Source organism: Quercus lobata, chromosome 1, assembly GCF_001633185.2.
Source record: "Quercus lobata isolate SW786 chromosome 1, ValleyOak3.0 Primary Assembly, whole genome shotgun sequence".
Taxonomy (NCBI): Eukaryota; Viridiplantae; Streptophyta; class Magnoliopsida; order Fagales; family Fagaceae; genus Quercus; species Quercus lobata.
Genome location: NC_044904.1, coordinates 43,704,879 through 43,723,267, shown reverse-complemented (window position 1 = coordinate 43,723,267; position 18,389 = coordinate 43,704,879). Strand labels below are relative to the sequence as shown.

The following is an 18,389-nucleotide window of genomic DNA, read 5'->3' as shown; positions in this document are numbered from 1 at the left end:
ATTAGTAGTACATTTAGCATTTTCTTTATTTTCGTATGCTTTCGAGCTTTGATTGGAAATTTGTGCTAATGAAGTTCCTTATCAATTTCTATTGTATTTGGTCTATGTTTGTTTTTTAATATATTTTGCTGATAAAGTTTTAAATTTTTTTTCACATCGTTTGTAGTCATATTTGATTTTCTTTAGTTGTGAAAAGTTTTTGAATTAAAAGTTTCTAGCATGTGTTGGATAGAATTCATGATAAATGTAATGTTTAATGAAAGTCACAAATAGGTTCTTGCATTGATGTTCAATATTTTCAAAACATATTGGATCATCGTCCCTAAGCCATCCATATTGCTTGCTTTTTGATTCATTATGATTATTCCTTTTTTTTTTTTTTTTTGAAATAAATGGTATCTTTCATAATTGCTTTATCTCCTGAGTATAAGTAGTTCATGGATTTATGAATTCTCTTATTTTGTAGATAATATTTTCAAGTGGAGATTAGAAGTTGTACACTGGAGATTTGTTTTGTCTTTGTGTATAGAGACCTTGGGAATTTCAAAATATTTATGTGAAAGCTATTTTGGTAGTTGTGCTCATGTAGAATATGAGTGTCATCTACTTTTCTAGATTACAAAGTATAAGGAATATATTTTTTAAATAAGTCAAAAGACAAAAAATATTAAATGGAATATTTGCCTAAGCATTCATTTATTATTATTTTTTTGGTTCATCTAGATATTTTGCAATAATTGATATACAATTGTTTAGTTTCCTTTAATGTTTGATTACATTTCAAATAAAATTATACTTTATGTTTTGAGCCATAGTAAGTAGAGGTGAATTCTTATTTGTTTCAAGTGATTATTTCTCTAAGCAAAGTAAATATATATGTTTTTTAAAAACTATCCCGTGCATCGCACGGGTTAGCGACTAGTTACAATGAAACCAAAAGACCCAAAAAAAAAAAAAGTTTCATTCTAAATTTACCTTAAAATAGAGTTTTGTCAAAAGACTTTTATAATTCAACTGATTTGTAATTTTAGGCATTTTTAATGGAGATATTAAGTGTTTAAATTTTTCACTCACAATTATTGTATTATAAAAAAAAAAGACAAAAAATAGAAACTTTTATTACTATTAAAATATTTAGTTTTTTTAGTTTTTGCTGAATTAAAATATTTATTTATACTTATATATATTGGCATATTGCCATCAGTTGAATTTTGGTTTTTCCCCCCTTATTGGCAAATGCTCGTAAATTGAAAACTAATAATTAAATCCAACCAGGAAGAATGAAAATCCATTGACATCGGATCATATTATGATCCTAGTCCCTTGATAAAATATTTAGTTGTATCCAGCTGGGGCTAGATCTCAGCTGAATCTAGAGGCCACGTATCATTTCGGAAGGAAACCATATGCACGCAACTTTGAAGAGCTGTCCTAGTGTTTTGGCCGCTTGTTGGAGGAATCAGGATAGTAGACACGTAAATAAAGATGAGTTAATTTGTTTATTAGTGTGCTCTGGAAGCCAATTCTGTGGTAAACGCCCTTTCTCGGTTGCTCTCTCTTCTGTCAATCACATTCAACACCTAGCAATGGGCAGGAGTAGGAGAGAAATACATCCCACGCTCATAAATATTGTGTACTAATTTCTTTTTAGGGTGCTGTTAACGGTGCTATACATCACCCGTTAATGTGATAAAATTTAAAATAAATTATTTAAGTTTTTTTAGAGATGTGAAAAAAGCTGAATATGTATTAAATATGTGTCAGATTAAATGGAGAAAATCAAATCATTTTGTGATATCCTCGACTCAAAAAACGAAAAAAAAAAAATTGATTGAGTTAATGTAATGATTTATAATGATTATTATGTGCGATACATAAGTTATATGTGACATAACTTTTTATGGATATTACGTTTTCCAATAAATATTAGATTAATAATTAAAAATTTTTAATAATAAAATAGAAAAATATTATTCTTAACATGAAAATCAAATTTCATGTTAATTAGATATTTATTATTCATTCAATAAGCTCATGTTTTGTATACAACTTTAAAAAACAAAAACAAGAACTTTATAAATTTTATAATTAAGATAGTCGTTGATCTTTAATCATCGTAAAATTTTATAAGCATATAGCGTAAAAAAGTAATGTAATGCAATTGTTGTGTTATAGTGTGCAACTACTTGGGTACTAATAGTCTAATAGAACTTGCTATTACTCGAATCCATAATTTTCAAATTTGCAGATATTATGCATCATCTCTCCAAGTTTTATTTTGAAAGAATTTTAATTAATGACGTTCAATCCTGATAATAACTCTTTATTATCAAATTAAAACACTAATAAGTTTTTGGAGTCACCTCCTCAAGTGGTACAAAGTAATGTAATTTAGTTTCAACTTTGTTGCAAGCTGCAACCAAATTAGAATTTAGGTGTTATTGCAATAACTCCATTTTTTGGGTTTGTTCATTGTCACATTGGTAAAGTCCTCTTGATAATTGGAGTATTAATGAATATACTAGACCGCAATTCACTTCTTGAGGGGTTGAAGGCTGTCATTTTCCAGGGAAAGTTTCATTATGGGGCTCACAGGTCATGCATGCTAATGTGTCCATGCAACATATTAGGCAATTGTCCTATCTATTTTTTTTTTTTTAGAGAATGCAATTGTCCTTTCTTAATTGAGAAACAGTGACTGAAACCGAATCTCTTTAAAAATCGCTCTTCTTTCTTTTATTCTTCGTCTCAATAATTTACAAAACCAAATTCAACGTGTTGTTAATTATACATCTGACTGCTTGCCTACCGTCGTTTCTCTTTTTCCGTCTTTAATCATTGTCTCTATAAAAACTATTGTTGAACACGTTTCGGCTCCATGATTCATCTAACGATCATTGGTTTAAATACGTGGGTATGCACAATCCACTTTTTGGAGCTCGAAAAAGTAGGGAACAAATATGAGCAATTTGATTTGATTCCGTCTTGTAGGAGTAATTATCTCCCTGTTTGAATACATACAGTGAACTCTCTCACATCAGGTGGGTTCAAAAAATGTGTCCAATCCACCAATTGTGAGAAGGCTGCATGTATTACAGTATAACTAGTGTGTAATCCCGTGCATATACACGGTACATTTAAAAACAATCACAATTATAAATATATATATATATATATATATATATATTGCTTATTGATTATGAATTAAAAAACAAATTGAAATTAACATTTAGAATAATAAACATAAAGGTAGAATTAGTCATGCCAAGACAACATTTCCTAAGGGACCAATCCCTTCACCAAAATAACTTTGAAAAGAGTTTGACAAAGACTTTACTAATTGGGGACCAATTGGTTTTTAGTGTAGCCAGATATCAAATTCAAGTTATTTTATTCGACGATAAAAGCCTTTATTAATTGAATTTACTTAATTTGCACTTCTTCTTTTTTTGGAATTTAATTATTCCGGATCTATGGATTATGGGTAGATTTCCCATTCCCTTTGCATAACAAATGATCCATCGATGAATTGATGTATGGATTGGTAGTAGAGTACGACACTCAATTATTGACTAATGGGGATGGTAGCAAGTGGTTAGGAGTTGTTTGCCAATGGTACCAAGTGGTTAGGGGTTGAGATTATATTTAGAGAGAGAGAGAGAGAGGGGAGCTTGAGAGTCTACATAGAAGTGTCCAGGTGACATGTTCTTTTTTTTTTTGATAAGAAAGCTGAAACTTCATTGAATTGTTAAAAAGACATTACATCATGGATAAGAGCTTGTTTTATAAAACAAGGGGACTCTTCAATCCAAACTGAACTATCATTAATGCCGTAGGCATATTTTGCTAAGAGGTGGGCTGGGTTGTTTCCTTGTCGGCGCACATGTGAAAATGCTATATGATGGAAATCTGCACAAGAAACTTTAATACCCACAATGACAGCATCCACTAATGAAGGAGGTGTAGCCAATTCATTATTTAGGTTATTTTTGTGGTCTTCTTGGTTTTTGTATTAGGTGTTAATGTATTATTTATTTTGGCACAAAATTTTAAAATTTTAGATGGGACACATGGCGCAAAATTGAGAATCCAATTAACTCACTTGACCAAAAAAAAAAAAAAAAACAAAAAGACACATGGTGCAAAATTGAGAATTCAATTGAAATCTAATTGAATTTTCTCTCAGCTTCACCTATTATTTTATATATATATATATATATATATATATATAGATAAGTCAATGAATATGAATAGAAAAGGGGCTACAAGTTTACTTACAAATTTGTTTGTTGTGCATTGGGGGGTTGCCGGTGTGTTGTTAATAGTTGTTTGCCGATGGTAGCAAGTGGCTAGGGGTTGAATTACTCTCTCTTTACTCCCCCTACCTCCTCCCTCAATCCAAATGGGGACCAATTGGTTTTTAATGTAGGCGAATATCAAATTTAATGAATAGATCCCTCCATGAATGTAAGAGGAGGGATCACTAATTTTCGTGCTCCAGGAGTATCTAAAAATTACTCCTCCTCTACTCCCCTTACCTCCTTCCTCAATCCAAATGGGGACCAATTAGTTTTTAGTGTAGACAAATATCAAATTCAAGTTATTTTATTCAACCATAAAAGACTTTACTAATTGAATTTACTTAATCTTCACTTCTTTTTTTTTTTTTTGGAATTTAATTATTCCGAATCTATGGATTATGGGTAGATTTCCCATTTCCTTTGCGTAACAGATGATCCATTGATGAATTGATGTATGGATTGGTAGCGGAGTACGACACTCAATTATTGACTAATGAGGATGGTAGCAAGTGGTTATGAGTTGTTTGCCGATGGTAGCAAGTGGTTAGGGGTTGAGATTATATTTAGAGAAACATTTAAGAGAGAGAGAGAGAGAGAGAGAGGAGCTTGAGAGTCTACATAGAAGTGGTTAGGGGTTGAGATTATATTTAGAGAAACATTTAAGAGAGAGAGAGAGAGAGAGAGAGAGAGAGAGAGAGAGAGGAGCTTGAGAGTCTACAGAAGAAGTGGTTAGGGGTTGAGATTATATTTAGAGAAACATTTAAGAGAGAGAGAGAGAGAGAGAGAGAGAGAGAGAGAGAGAGAGAGTCTACATAGAAGTGTCTAGGTGACATGTTCTTGTTTAGGCTATTTTTGTGGTCTTCTTGATTTTTGTATTAGGCGTTAATGTATTATTTATTTTGGCACAAAAATTTAAAAAAATTTAGATGGGACACATGGCGCAAAATTAAGAATCCAATTAACTCACTTGACCAAAAAAAAAAAGGACACGCGGTGCAAAATTGAGAATTCAATTGAAATCTGATTGAATTTTCTCTCAGCTTCACCTATTATCTATATATATATAAAACTGAACCCTTTGAAACTCCCATAGTTTTCCAAGTCAGCATTTATTTATTTCTATTTTTAAAATTTTGATTTTTTTTTTCCAGTCTTATGCGATTGACTCTCTAACCTATACGCATTCTTAAAACCCAGAACCCTAACCTTTGAGTTCTCTCTGTGTGTGCTTTGTCTTGGGTCTCTCCATTTCCCCTTTCTCTCTTTATTCCTCAAACCAATTTTTTTAAATAAAAGTTACATGAAGAAGAGAGCTTCTCTTCAGTTTTGGTGCTACGTACGGGTTAAGGACTTTGGAAAGTAATATGGTATTCCAAACACAGCAGTAAAAGTTATTCATAGCAGAGTTCCATGATAGCTACGAGCAACAAACTAAGACCTTCAATATATGCAGATTCTTGCCAAGATTGTAGCAAGTTAGTGCAGTACTGGTAAGGCACTAAATTTATCAAATATACGTTTATGATTGATATAAAAATCAGAGTTATTGATGTTGAATTATTGTGATTTGAATTCAGTTTCTGCTTCAAGCACTAAATTTATCAAATATACGTTTATGATTGATATAAAAATCAGAGTTATTGCTATTGAATTATCGTGATTTGAATTCAGTTTTTGCTTCAATTACAATAAAGCCTGTTGACTAATGGTTGAATTAGGACTCAAATCAACTAAAAAATATACAGATTGCATAAGCTGAAATTTTATTTTAGTCTACCACCAAGAGTATTTAAGTTTTTTTAAAAAAAAAAAAATTATTTTGGGTTGATTTTTTTTTGATTTCGGTATTTGGGTTATTGGTTTTGATTGAGGTTGAATGATGAAGAAAAACAAAAAGAATTGCACAATCGAAGACACCTACAACCCTACATAGAGATGAAGCAAAGAATGGGTTTTTTGGGTATTGGTTTCTTTTGGATTGTATGTACCAGTTGAAATTTCAGATACAGTAGGTTTGGATAGATTGGTGGTTGATTAGAGTTTAAATTTCATGTTGTTTAGTAGAGTTTAAATTTCATGTTGTTGATAAATTTGGGATACCCAGATTTATTTTTAATTTTTATGGATGACCAAGTTTGTGATTTTTTCGGTATAAATAGTTATGTGGTTTGGTATTTGCGGTTTCATATTTTGCAACAAAGTGAAAAGAAATCAAGTTAATCCTTCTATGTCATGTAAGGTTTTGAACATTGGAAGTTTTAATTTTGTTGTTTGTTGCCTTTTCATAATTTTTTATACATTAGTATTGCATAAATTGTACTAGCATAAATTGTTTTATTTTTTTGTTTGTAATCTTTACATCTATGAAGTCAGCTTGTAATTACAATTAAGGCTTAGTTGATTTGTTGAGTTGACTAATGGTTGCTCTATTATTTTATTTGTTGAATTTTTTTTTATGCAAGTTGAGGTTGTTCCATTTTGTTAGAAATTATTAGCCAAGAGGCTTTAGGCTTTGCTTGAGGACTTGTATTTTTATACCATAAAATTGTTTCTTTCCCTGCCTTTGTATTGATAAGTAACAGCTATTAATAAATGTGTGGCCTTTCAAAAAGCCACACATTGCGTTATTCCTTTGTTTAAAGTTCAGTTGTAAAGGCTTAATGGAGTTGCAAGTTATTACTGAGAAATGATTGTTTACCCACCAATTCATGAACTTTTCTAGGTTTGACATGTTGGATTATATTCTCAAAATTTTAATTGAGCATCTTTTTGGGTGCTGAGGAAAAAAATAATAGTGAAACAAAAGTAAATGGAAGCACAATCTTGTGAAGGGTTTTTTTAGATACGTTGGTGAACTATGAGTTTTGCTTTGTTAATGTTCAAAGTGCTCACCATTGTGCACATGATGTCTTTTTTTTATGCAATAAATCTTTGATTACCTATCCCAAAAAAAGAAGAAGTGAGTTTTGCTTTGTTAATTTGCCAATTGTGGATTACTTTATAGGTTTTGGTAGATATTTGCTATTTGATTTTCATTGCTTATCTTTTCTACAGATTATTCAATCCAACATATTTGTGGATAAGCATCTAATTTTTTTTTTTTTTTTTTTTTTTTTTTTTTTTTAGGATAAGCATCTTGCTTTGATTGGTAATTTGGTGCTCCTTCTTTTTTTTTCTTTTTTTTTTTTTTTTTTTGTTTTTTGTTTTGTTTACTGCATAATTTATATTTTTCACAAATTTGTTATTCCATTAATATTATGAGCTATATTTGTTCTTTTTATATTTGTCTATGGTATTTGGATCCTGTTTCAATGGGTAGACCCATACGATTGGGTGTGTAAGTATAACAACTTGAATTTTGAGGTGAATAATGTGTGCTTTTTTATCAATATGTTTATTTCTTTTTTGGGTTAAAACTTTTTGAGGTGGTAGTAGATTCAAAGAATTCATGTGTAATTTCTTCATTATTATTTTTTCCTATGAAGTTAACTTTTTCTCTCATCATCACCATTATCAATTCATCAATATTTTTTCTCAAAGTTGAGTTTTAAATTTTGTGTGTATGTGTGTATACCCTTCCTCTCTCTCTCTCTCTCTCTCTCTCTCTCTTGAGTTTTAAGTTTTAAATTTTTTCCTATGTAATTTCTCAATGTTGAAAGAATGATATAAGAATTGGTATCCTTTGTGAAAATAAGCCACCCCTAAGTGTTTGACAAAATGTCTCAATGAAATTAGAATTATTGTAGATTAAAGGTTTGGTAAAAAATTTACATATGTTTTGTGAAAGTCCTCTATTTTGGATTGGTAAAAATTAGAAAATGTTTGGATTGGTTGAAAAAGTTTGGAATTTTTTATTGCTCTCTTTATATGTTATTATGCTGTTAAGTTTAGTATTTCAGGTTATTAGTTGCTATAAGTTGATTTTTTTTTTTTTTTTTTTTGGGTTATCTTTGAATTACAGCAGGTACTATTGGTGAAAATCTATATTGCAACTCCCAACTAGAATAGTGAGTTACAATTTTGTTAATAGAGAACTATAAGCGTTTCAAATTTTGGTTAAGAGTAATGATTTTTACTAATATGTTCTCTAGAATTTTGGTTTTCTTTTTAAATGTTGTGCTTTTATTTAAGTAATCATTTTAAAAGGTTGAAAATGATGCTGCAACCTATGACTTCACTACACACTACATAAAATTATTTTTATTTGAATATATGTAGCGTAAATGGCAAAGTTATGTAATAGCATTCTAATGCTATGCTTTGGATATCACCTTATAATATTAGGTTCTGTCAAAAATTTTCTTATGGAATAGATGTATTAAACACATCTTTTATATGTATGTGGGATTGATCTATGTAAGCTCCACATACATATTCATATTGGTATATTCAATTTGTGTTTGCATATTGGGTTGTGTGTGACATTGGGTCCTTGCTATCTAATTGTTACTTACTCTCTCTCTCTCTCTAAAGGCTAAATACTTTGATATGTTGAGTTATTTGAGTTTCATTTGAATCATTTCACTATTTTTTGCAGGTAATCTGGTGCCAATCAGGGACTGTTGCTTTACTCAAATTTGTATCTTTCGGCCTTTCTAAGAAGCCTTTAAATAGGTCTCTGAAAACCTGATCAGAGCATGATTTGGTTGCACTAATTCCTGCAAGCTTGAGTATGAGTCCTCCATGACCAGCGGTTGCACTTCAAATCCAAGTTTTTCTTTCTTCAATTATATTGAATTGAAGAAAATAATATAGTAACATTATCCCATTGCTTTCAATTTATTTCTTCTTCCCCCAATTCCACACAAATACTTTGACATATTTTATCAAACAAGTATTTAAATGCCTACAACAAATATAAATGTGACAATAGTGTTTATTAAAATTTTTTAACAGTATTTGATCTACAAAATATAGTTTTTTCTTTCTTTCTTTTTCAATGTCTTTTTTTTTTTTCCTTTCCTTTTTAGCTTCTTCTTGGTGGGAAAATAAGCCTTTCCTTGATTCTTTTAGCCTATTCTTTTAATGTCAGGTTGATTAACTAAATATTTATTTAACTAGCATTTTCTTTTAATGTGAGGTTGATTAATTAAATAATTATTTAACTATCCCGTGCATTGCACAGGTTAGTGACTAGTTATATATATATAGATTAGTATTAGTATTCGTTTAAGAATTTCTTATTTTTGATAATTTATTTGTATGGTATTTATTAAAAAATAATTTTTGATAAATTTTATAATAATGTGTTCAAAAACTAAAACGTAGATCATTACAAAAAATCTTGACACAAAAAGCAAAAGGATTTTTTTTTTCCAATAATTTCCAAACTCACATCCAGCAGTGGAACATACCATCTCTTTCCATATATAGCTGATTTGATACTGTGCCATAAATCTATTGGACATAAATAACTCTATTTGTGGTGATGAAATTATTCAATCAATATAAAAATGAATCTCTCATATGTGGATTATGTATGTGTTTCACATTAATATAAGAAGAAAGTGTAATACAGTAGGCGTATGTAATAATTTCTCATATTTTTCTCAACAATATGATACACAACATGGTTTATATTTTTTGGCGGGTTAGTGTTTAGTGCAGATGGGTTTGTATAATGTGTTGGTGCGTCAACATGATTAATAAATAAGTCAATTTCGTGCTAACCAATTTCACCCACAATCAACCTGACTTGATTCATTATTCATGTCCTGTTTTGATACAGTCCTGTTTAAATCATGTAAATAAAAATAATTTTTGTTTAGCATAAACTTTAATTTTAAATATAAATTGTATAATTAAAAGAAATTTTATTGGCTCCCATATTTCACTTTTATAACAATCATTCACTAGCACTTTGATCTTTATATTGTGGCCTGAAAACATCATAAAGTTATTTTTATCAATGTAACACCAATGAAATATATATTTGTAAAGTTGTGATTTCCAACTAGTCTTTATTGGCTTTAATTCCGTGCTAAATTTGACAGTAATTTCTTCAATCATTTCCCTATATTTATGTGGGTTTATTTGTAAAGGATGAGTGTGAGAGATTCATGAAGAATCAAGTTTCAAAGAAGAAACAGTGCAATTCGTGACTAGCTCGCAAGAAGCTCACGAGAAGAGTAACCTGCGAAAGGCCATGTGTGAAGCACATGACTAGAAACTGAAGAGTCATACCAGGCTATCAAATTTGTGAGTACTTCACGAGAAAGACCTTCTCACGAGGTAACCGAAAAACATTCTATTTGGCAAAAAGATAAAGTGCTTTACCAAATTCTTTACCCACACTATATTTACCTTCATTACTCATGAAATGTAAGGAGTACTTTTTAGAGAAAAAAACCCTAGCAAAAACACTTGAGAGTTAGAGATTGTTATACCCACAATCATCTACATATTTTCTCTTGGTTTTCCTCTACTCCTACCTCTCCATCTCTACATCCTTGAGAGGTTCTTAGCCCAAACACTTACCTCACCCAATTTGAGTGTTGAGTCAAGTTTTGGTGCCTTTGGGAAGCATTGGAATGAGCCATTAACTGGCGGATGCAATCAAGTTGAATTACAAGTTCCGAAAAGCTAGTGAAGATAAGACTCCGAGAAGTCTGTTGGTAGTAGGAGCTTGGAGAGCTCGAGTACATAGGGTAGACTAGGCTTAGAGGGTCTTTTGTTATTCGTGTACTCCAACTTATTCACTAGTGAATCACTTTCAACTTGGAGGGTCGCAGAAAGATTTTTCACCGAGTTCTTTGGTTTCTTCTTCGATAACATGTCTTGGTATTATCTTGTGTTTACATTTCTCTTCCCTACTCTTTAAGCTTTCATTTTATTGTTCATTGTGGTTGAATATGGCTTAGAGTAGTGTTACCAGTTTATTGCGCATATTTACTCTTGTTTTGTACTTTGTTAAGTTAGAGTAAAAGCAATCTAGTCGTAATTTTAAAATTGGGGTCTGAACAAGTTTTAGTATTTTCACACTAATTTGAGCTTTCAATTGGTATCAAAGTGGGTATATTTTGTTGAATTTTATTATCCTTGTGTGATCCTAGACCCCGTTTGAGATGGATAGATCTCAATCCCTCAACGCACCTCCTTACTTTGATAGGAGTAACTATGCATTTTGGAAAGTACGTATGCGTGCTTTTCTATGTGCTATTGATGAGACCGTTTAGGATTCCATTGAGAATGGTTGGGTGAGACCAACAACATCCAAAGTCGAATGGGATAAGGCTACACTTGCTTTGGCAAATGCCAATGGCAAAGCTATTAATGCTATTTTTCGTGGTGTTTCTATTGATGAATTCCATATGATATCTCATGTGAAGACTGCCAAAGAGGCATGAACCATCCTTGAGACCACCTACGAGGAAACCAAGAAGGTTAAGGACACCAAACTTCAAATGCTTACTATTCGATTTGAGGAAGTGAAGATGACTGATGATGAGTCATTTGATTCATTTTATGGGAGACTCAATGAGATTGTTATTGACAAACTCAATATTGGAGAGAAGACTGAAGACGCCAAAGTGGTGAGGAAAGTCTTGAGATCCTTACTCAAAAGCTTCTAGGCTAAGGTCACCGCCATTGAGGAGAGCAAAGATTTGGACGGGATCAAGATTCAAGAGCTTGTTGGCTCTCTTCAAACCTATGAGCTTGGACTGCCCTCTCATAAGTCTAGCAAATCACTTGCTCTCAAAACCAGAAATGAGAGAATCGATGATTCCTCCGATGAGGATGATGTTGAAGAAGAGGTGGCATATCTGGCAAAAGGAAGTTCTCATCCTCCAAAAGTGACAAAAGAGACTTCAAGAAGAAGGATGGGAAAGACTCATCATCATCTCAAGGGATTGTATGTTTCGAATGCAATGGCCATGGGCATCTAAAGAAAGAGTGTCCAAACTATTTGAGAGTAAAGGGTAAAGAACTAACAACTACCTTTAGTGACTCGGGGAGCTTAAATTCCGATATGGAAAGAGAATGTGATAGTGACGGCAATTATTTAGCATTCATGGTGATTACCACGGTTGATTCTAAAGATGGATTGAGCGATTTGGTTGATTAACTTGGTATTCACTCCAAAGGTGAAGAAGTTGAAGCTTCGGGTGATGAGGATGTGTACCTCAATGAGGGTGATAAGAATCCTCAATAAGTGTACAATGTGTTGCTTGAAGATTATGGCAAATATGCTAAGGTTGCCAAGAGTGTAGTTAAGAAGAAGAAGAAAATTGAAGAAGAACACAAATCCACTCTTTTACAACTTAAGAATGTTAAGTGTGAAGTTGAAGAGTTGAAGGAAGAGTTTCTGAATGCCTACTCCAAAATCAAGTTTCTCGAACTTGAAGTAATTCAAGCAAATGTCAAAGTGGAGCGCATCACAACCAAGAAACTTGATAGTGTGCTTTCATCTCAAAAGCCTTACACGGACAAGACCAGATTGGGCTACACCAGTGAAGGAAGTTTAACTGGCGAACCTAAAAAGGAGATGAAGTTTGTGTTAGGAAAGAATGTAGAGAAGCCTAAGGTTGAGATCCCTACTGTTCAAAAGAAAGACATTGGTCCAAAACCAAAGGCAAAAAGGAAGTCATAAGAATCAAAGGGGTCCTCAAATGAAGCATTTTTATCATCATTGTGGAGTTTGAAGACACATAAGACCAAATTGTTTCAAACTTCATGCTCTAAAAAGGGCTGATTCTCTATGTGATCAAGGAAATACAAGAAGAATGCCAAGAGGAAAGCAAGCTAAGGAAGAAAATAAGGGTCAACTCATTGGAGATGTCATGCAGATGCTTAAGAACATTTCATCATACCAAGCTAGCTTCACCCTGAGGTTTGAGAGTTATGTTAGTCATACTCCTCCTTCTAAGAACCTCACCCAAAACATTGGTGTAGTGTGGGTGAAGAAAGGTACTCATGCATGATCACTCACTATGTCCATGTATCAATACTTCCAATGTATTAGGGTCATAGTTTCATGCATCAAGGCATATGCATTCTTATAGAGTCACTGCTTTCGCCCTAGCATGTTTCTTTTATAGGTCTTTGTATTTTTTTACCTTGTTTTGTTGATCTTACTTTATTGCTTTGTTTTTGAATGTGTTAAAAATTCAAAAACCTATAAAAAGTAAAAAATCTCAAAAAGTTTGATCGCTTGTGTTAAGTATATCACATGTTGAGTTTGGCCTAGTACCTCCGTACTAATGGCGCAGTGCATTTACAAGCTTAGCTTGTTATGTATGCACATTTTTTAAGTGTAAGTAAAATATAGAAATCTATGTTTGATTGTTGTAAATAGATCTTCAAGCTTGTCATGAATGATTAGTCAATAGTCTTGTTTGATCTTAATACATGCGTAGACTTGATCCTATATATCTCCTCACATTTATTTTTATATCAAAAAGCTCTTCAAACGTCAATCTCTAAAAAGAGAAAGAGCTGAAAAAGTCTTGCTTCAAAAACTAGTTTGACTAAGAAAAGGTGTAGCAAAATGTATTTAAAATGTATGATGCCAAAGCCAAAGGCTTATTCCTCAAAGAAATATAAAAAATTTCATGGCATCGCTGCTAAAAAATTGAGTTGTATTGAACAAAAGGTAGGAAAAATGGAAGCCAAATGAAAAGCTTTCAATCAATGTAAACATATTGGTGGGGGGTCATATATGTTCATTTCTACTAGTGAGATAGGTCACTTGACTTCATGCTAGTTGTGTATAACATGATTGAATTGATCATTGAAACTTCATATTAGAATATGGACTAGATCATACTTGATTCACACACACAACACAAAAGTCTAATGTGATATGTGTATACTCAATCGCTTGATGATCAAACCCAAAAAGATTTTTGAGTATTTTATTTGTTTTTGAAAATGTTTTTGTGTATCACTTGTGTTTTGAAATTTTGAAAGTTTTTCCAAAAATCCAAATCTGTTTTGTTGAAAAACTCCTCCAAAAGTATTTCTGCGAGTATGTTGCGAGTAAGGTATCTTGCATCCTAGTCGCAAAAATGAGGAAGTGAATTTTCATCTCTTCCAAAATTGTACACAGAGAGTTTCGCGACTCCCTCATGAGTACTTCGTGAGAAATAGCTTCCCACGAAACTTGCCCTGTGCATTTGAGGCATTTTGTGAGTAACTCGTAAGTACTTTGCGAGTAACTATCCCGTGAAATGAGCGAATTTTCAGTTTTTAAAGGGGTACACAGTGGCAGTTTTTTCAAAACTTCTATTTTGCCTCTCTTAACCCAAAACATCTTTTTCACTCTAATCTCAACCAAAACTCCTTGGATTTCATCCCTAAGACTTCTCTAAGGTATGTTTTAATAACTTTTATCTTTTGAATCCTTATATGAAGTCTTAGATTCTTCAAATTCTAAGGTTGGGGTTATTTTGAATAGGGTTGGGAAAATTTAATTTTTGTCAAATCATTTTACATTTTTCTTGCTCGGTTTGTGTCCCATTGTGTTTGTTGTTGTTTTTGTTGGCCCCTTGTGGCATTTTAACATGTATTTAGGCAAGTTTTTCATGTGTTGATGCATTGTTTAACATATGTGTGTAGTGTGTGTTAGGACATATGTGATTCACTTGTTAGGAACATATGTCACTATTTTATGTAATTGGTTAATTCTTTAACAAAACACACTTTACTTGTAATTGGGTAGATCTAGGATGTGTTTAATACTTCAAGAAACTGTGTTTCAAGATCAAGTGTTAAAGCCATGCAAGTTTGTCCAAGATTCAAGCTGAAGAAGTGCTGTCTATTAAAGCTTGACAATTAGCTATCTATCAAGACCTGTAGAGTTGTTCAGCCTTGTGGCTCGACAGATAGGGTATCTATCGAGGTTTATGAAAAACATAATTCCAGTTCTATTTTGACTCTAATCCGTGATTATGTGTTTGGGCCTTCTTTTCTCACAACCCTAGACATATAAAAGGATTATTTTAAGGGCCGTCAAAGTGTTCACAAGTTGCACAAGTGTTGAGCAAAGTTTGTTCAAGCAAATTGTGACCGGTGACACAGTTTTGCCCTAGTTCATCATTCTTGTGAAGAAGTTACTGTGTTTGTGCATTGTAGGGTTTTGTGACCAAGCATCTTCTTAATCTTCATCATTGGGATGAACTGAAGAATTTTGTAGCCAACAACCTTCTCTAGTTGGTGATTGAAGTCGCATACTGGGATTCGCGCAATTGTTTAGTCACGTATTTGGGAGCTGTGCATCAAAAGGAGAAATTGTCACTACAGAACAAGTCCAATTAGGTATTGGGGTAAGAGTTCAACTGTAGGTTGGTATAAGGTACTGAGATTCCTTTACTTGTAACCGCTTGTTGTGATAATAGTGGAATTTCGGGAGTGGTGACCTGAAAATCACTTGGTGGGGTTTTTGCCATGTTAGTTTTCCCCATTCGTAAACAAATCACCGTGTCAAATTTATTTTTCACTACATACTTAGTTTATTGGTGATTTGTTTATGCTACCACGCATTTGCATGTTAATTAACTAAATTAATTCACTTGGCTAAATTAATTGGTTAATTCATCACGAGGGGTCAATTCGTTTTTGGCCTATTAGTGTGTGCACTCTAAAATGGCTATATGGTATTTTTTTTCATTCTTTTGGACTCCAATGAGTACCAATTTTTGGGAATCACCATGATTACACATGTTTATCATGTTTTGATAATTGTTTGTGCTTTTTACACACTTTTCCCTATGAGTGCTTGTTCATGCATTGCTCATGAATCTCACATGCACACTAGATTCACCCTTGATGCACACACTCTAACACTTGATATATTTTAGACCTTTTAGCACCTATAATATGTTCTAGTGTCTATGTTATGCTTGTCTATTTCCATTTTAGGACATTTTTCTCAATTTGTTCTTGTTTATGGACTAACTTGTATCTAATCAAGTTTGTTACCATGTTTGTGTATGGTTTGTGTGTTTGTTCATTTTTGTAGATGTCTCCTCATAAGTCAGCTGCAAAGAAATCAGTAAAGCGTCCTTGTCACTCCCTCAACTAGTTCAGAAACCAAGATGCTAACAATGCTTACATCGATCACTACAAGAATGCTACGATCATCGTGGAAAGGGGTATGAACATTGAATCCTTGGAGAACACATTCATTCCAGAAGTGTTCAAGGAGAGGACATGGACCAAATTGCTGAATCCCTCGGATGATTTGTATGAGTTCATCATCAAGGAATTCTTTGCAAATGCATTTGTGGAAGATGACCACATTAGTTGCTAGGTTAGGGGGAACGAATTCACTGTCTCTAGAGAGTTAATCCAAGAGCTTTTAGAGATTTGTCCGATGACTCCAGATAGCTCTCTACATTTTGATGAGAGAAAAGACAAACTTGAGCCTCTTTTGCAAGTTCTTGGAGGTCAACTCAAGAAGAAGGCCTTGCACACGATTGACTTCACGCCTGAGATAAGGGCTTTGGCCTATATCATGATCTTCAACCTTTATCCGGTGAAGAATTTGACAACTTTGTCGGGGCCAAGGACCATTTTCCTCCATGATCTCTTCACTCACAAAGAGATTGATATTTATGGTCACATCTACCAGCTCTTTGTTAAGTGCGTTCGAAAAAGAAAGACAAAGATGACTCTACCATTTCCAAGCCTTATCATGTCACTCAAAGGCACGGGTGAAGATTCCAAGTGGACTCCTGGTCATGCCAAGGGGAGAGTCAATTAGTAAACACACTATGAACCGGAGTAAAGCCCACATTCTTGGTCTAGAAGCTGGTGCAGCACAAGTTCCAAGAGAAGAAGCTACAGCTAAAGGTGGCAACATCGAAGATGAGATTGATTAGTTCACTCATGTATCGGAGAATATTCCACAACCATCTTCTCAAGCACAAGCTAGAGCACCCGACTGCCTTGATTTAATACTAGGAAAGGTAGAATAAATGCATGCTATGCTGAATGCACACATCAACTACTCCACGAGGCAGTTTACATACCTTTAAGGGCAAATCACAGCTCTATCTTCTCAGATCCAAGACTTGGAGAAATTAGACTCAGAATTTGATACATTATAGGATCTTTGGCCATTTCGGTCAAATAGGGGGGCAGTAGATTAGCTTGAAGGGGAGTACAGCCTAAGGGGGAGTAATAAAACCATTGGTTCATTAGTTTATTTTTGGTGGCTTTATGTTTTTATTTACAGTGCTTTATTTAAAGCTTTCAGTACTTTAGTTTAAGACTTAGTTTTTCTTTAGTACTTTGTGTACCTTGGTTTTTATAGCCGTTTCTTGATGCTTTTAGTTATCTATTGCTTCTTCCTTTAGTTTCTTTAATGCATCATGTGGTTTGTTGGACATGCAATTAATTTTTGCATTGCTCTTAATTGCTTCCGTGTCCGGATGATTATTTACTCGTTAAATGTTCATTGTGGTCATTTCTTATGACTGTTCTTGTATGATCAAGTTATGCTATATGTTCACATATCTCTTATTTATCTTGATCGCATTTTACTTGTTCTCTATACATTGCTAGTATTCTACTTGTCTCATGCTTAATGAAGTTTATTTGTTATGTGCAGGTGTTTCAAGATACAGGAGTATATGGTTCAAGTGATTCACAGTTTTTAGATTTAGGTGTGTGTGAATTTTGCCTCTTTTCCCAAACTCACGTTTAAGTCTAGAGTCTGTTTAGGGGTTTTGTCACAGAATAGTCAAAGGGAGATTGTAAAGTTGTGATTTCCAACTAACCTTTGTTGCATTTAATTCCATGCCAAATTTGATTGTAATTTCTTCAATCATTTCCCTGTCTTTATGTGAGTTTATTTGTAAGGGATGAGTGTGGGAGATTAGTGAAAAATCAAGATTCAAAGAAGAAACAATGCAGTTCGCAACTAGCTCACGAGAAGCTTGGGAGAAGAGTAACCTGCAAAAGGTCACATGTGAAGCGCATGACTAGAAGCTGAAGAGTCATGCTAGGTTGTCAAATTTGTGAGTACTTCGTGAGAAAGGTCATCTCGCAAGGTACCCACGAAACATTCTTTTTGCCAAAAAGATAAAGTGCTTTACCAAATTCTTTACTCACACTATATATACCCTCATCACCCACGAAATGTAA

The 18,389-nt window shown here is 33.1% G+C and overlaps 1 long non-coding RNA gene across 1 annotated transcript; it reads left to right on the top strand.

Moving 5' to 3' along the window:
* Nucleotides 1-5,409: 5,409 nt before the first annotated feature.
* LOC115990586 lies at nucleotides 5,410-17,974 on the top strand. Its single transcript, XR_004092153.1, has 5 exons — nucleotides 5,410-5,791; nucleotides 8,839-8,971; nucleotides 10,343-10,532; nucleotides 16,261-17,209; nucleotides 17,854-17,974. It is a non-coding gene; the product is annotated as an uncharacterized LOC115990586 (long non-coding RNA).
* Nucleotides 17,975-18,389: the final 415 nt, after the last annotated feature.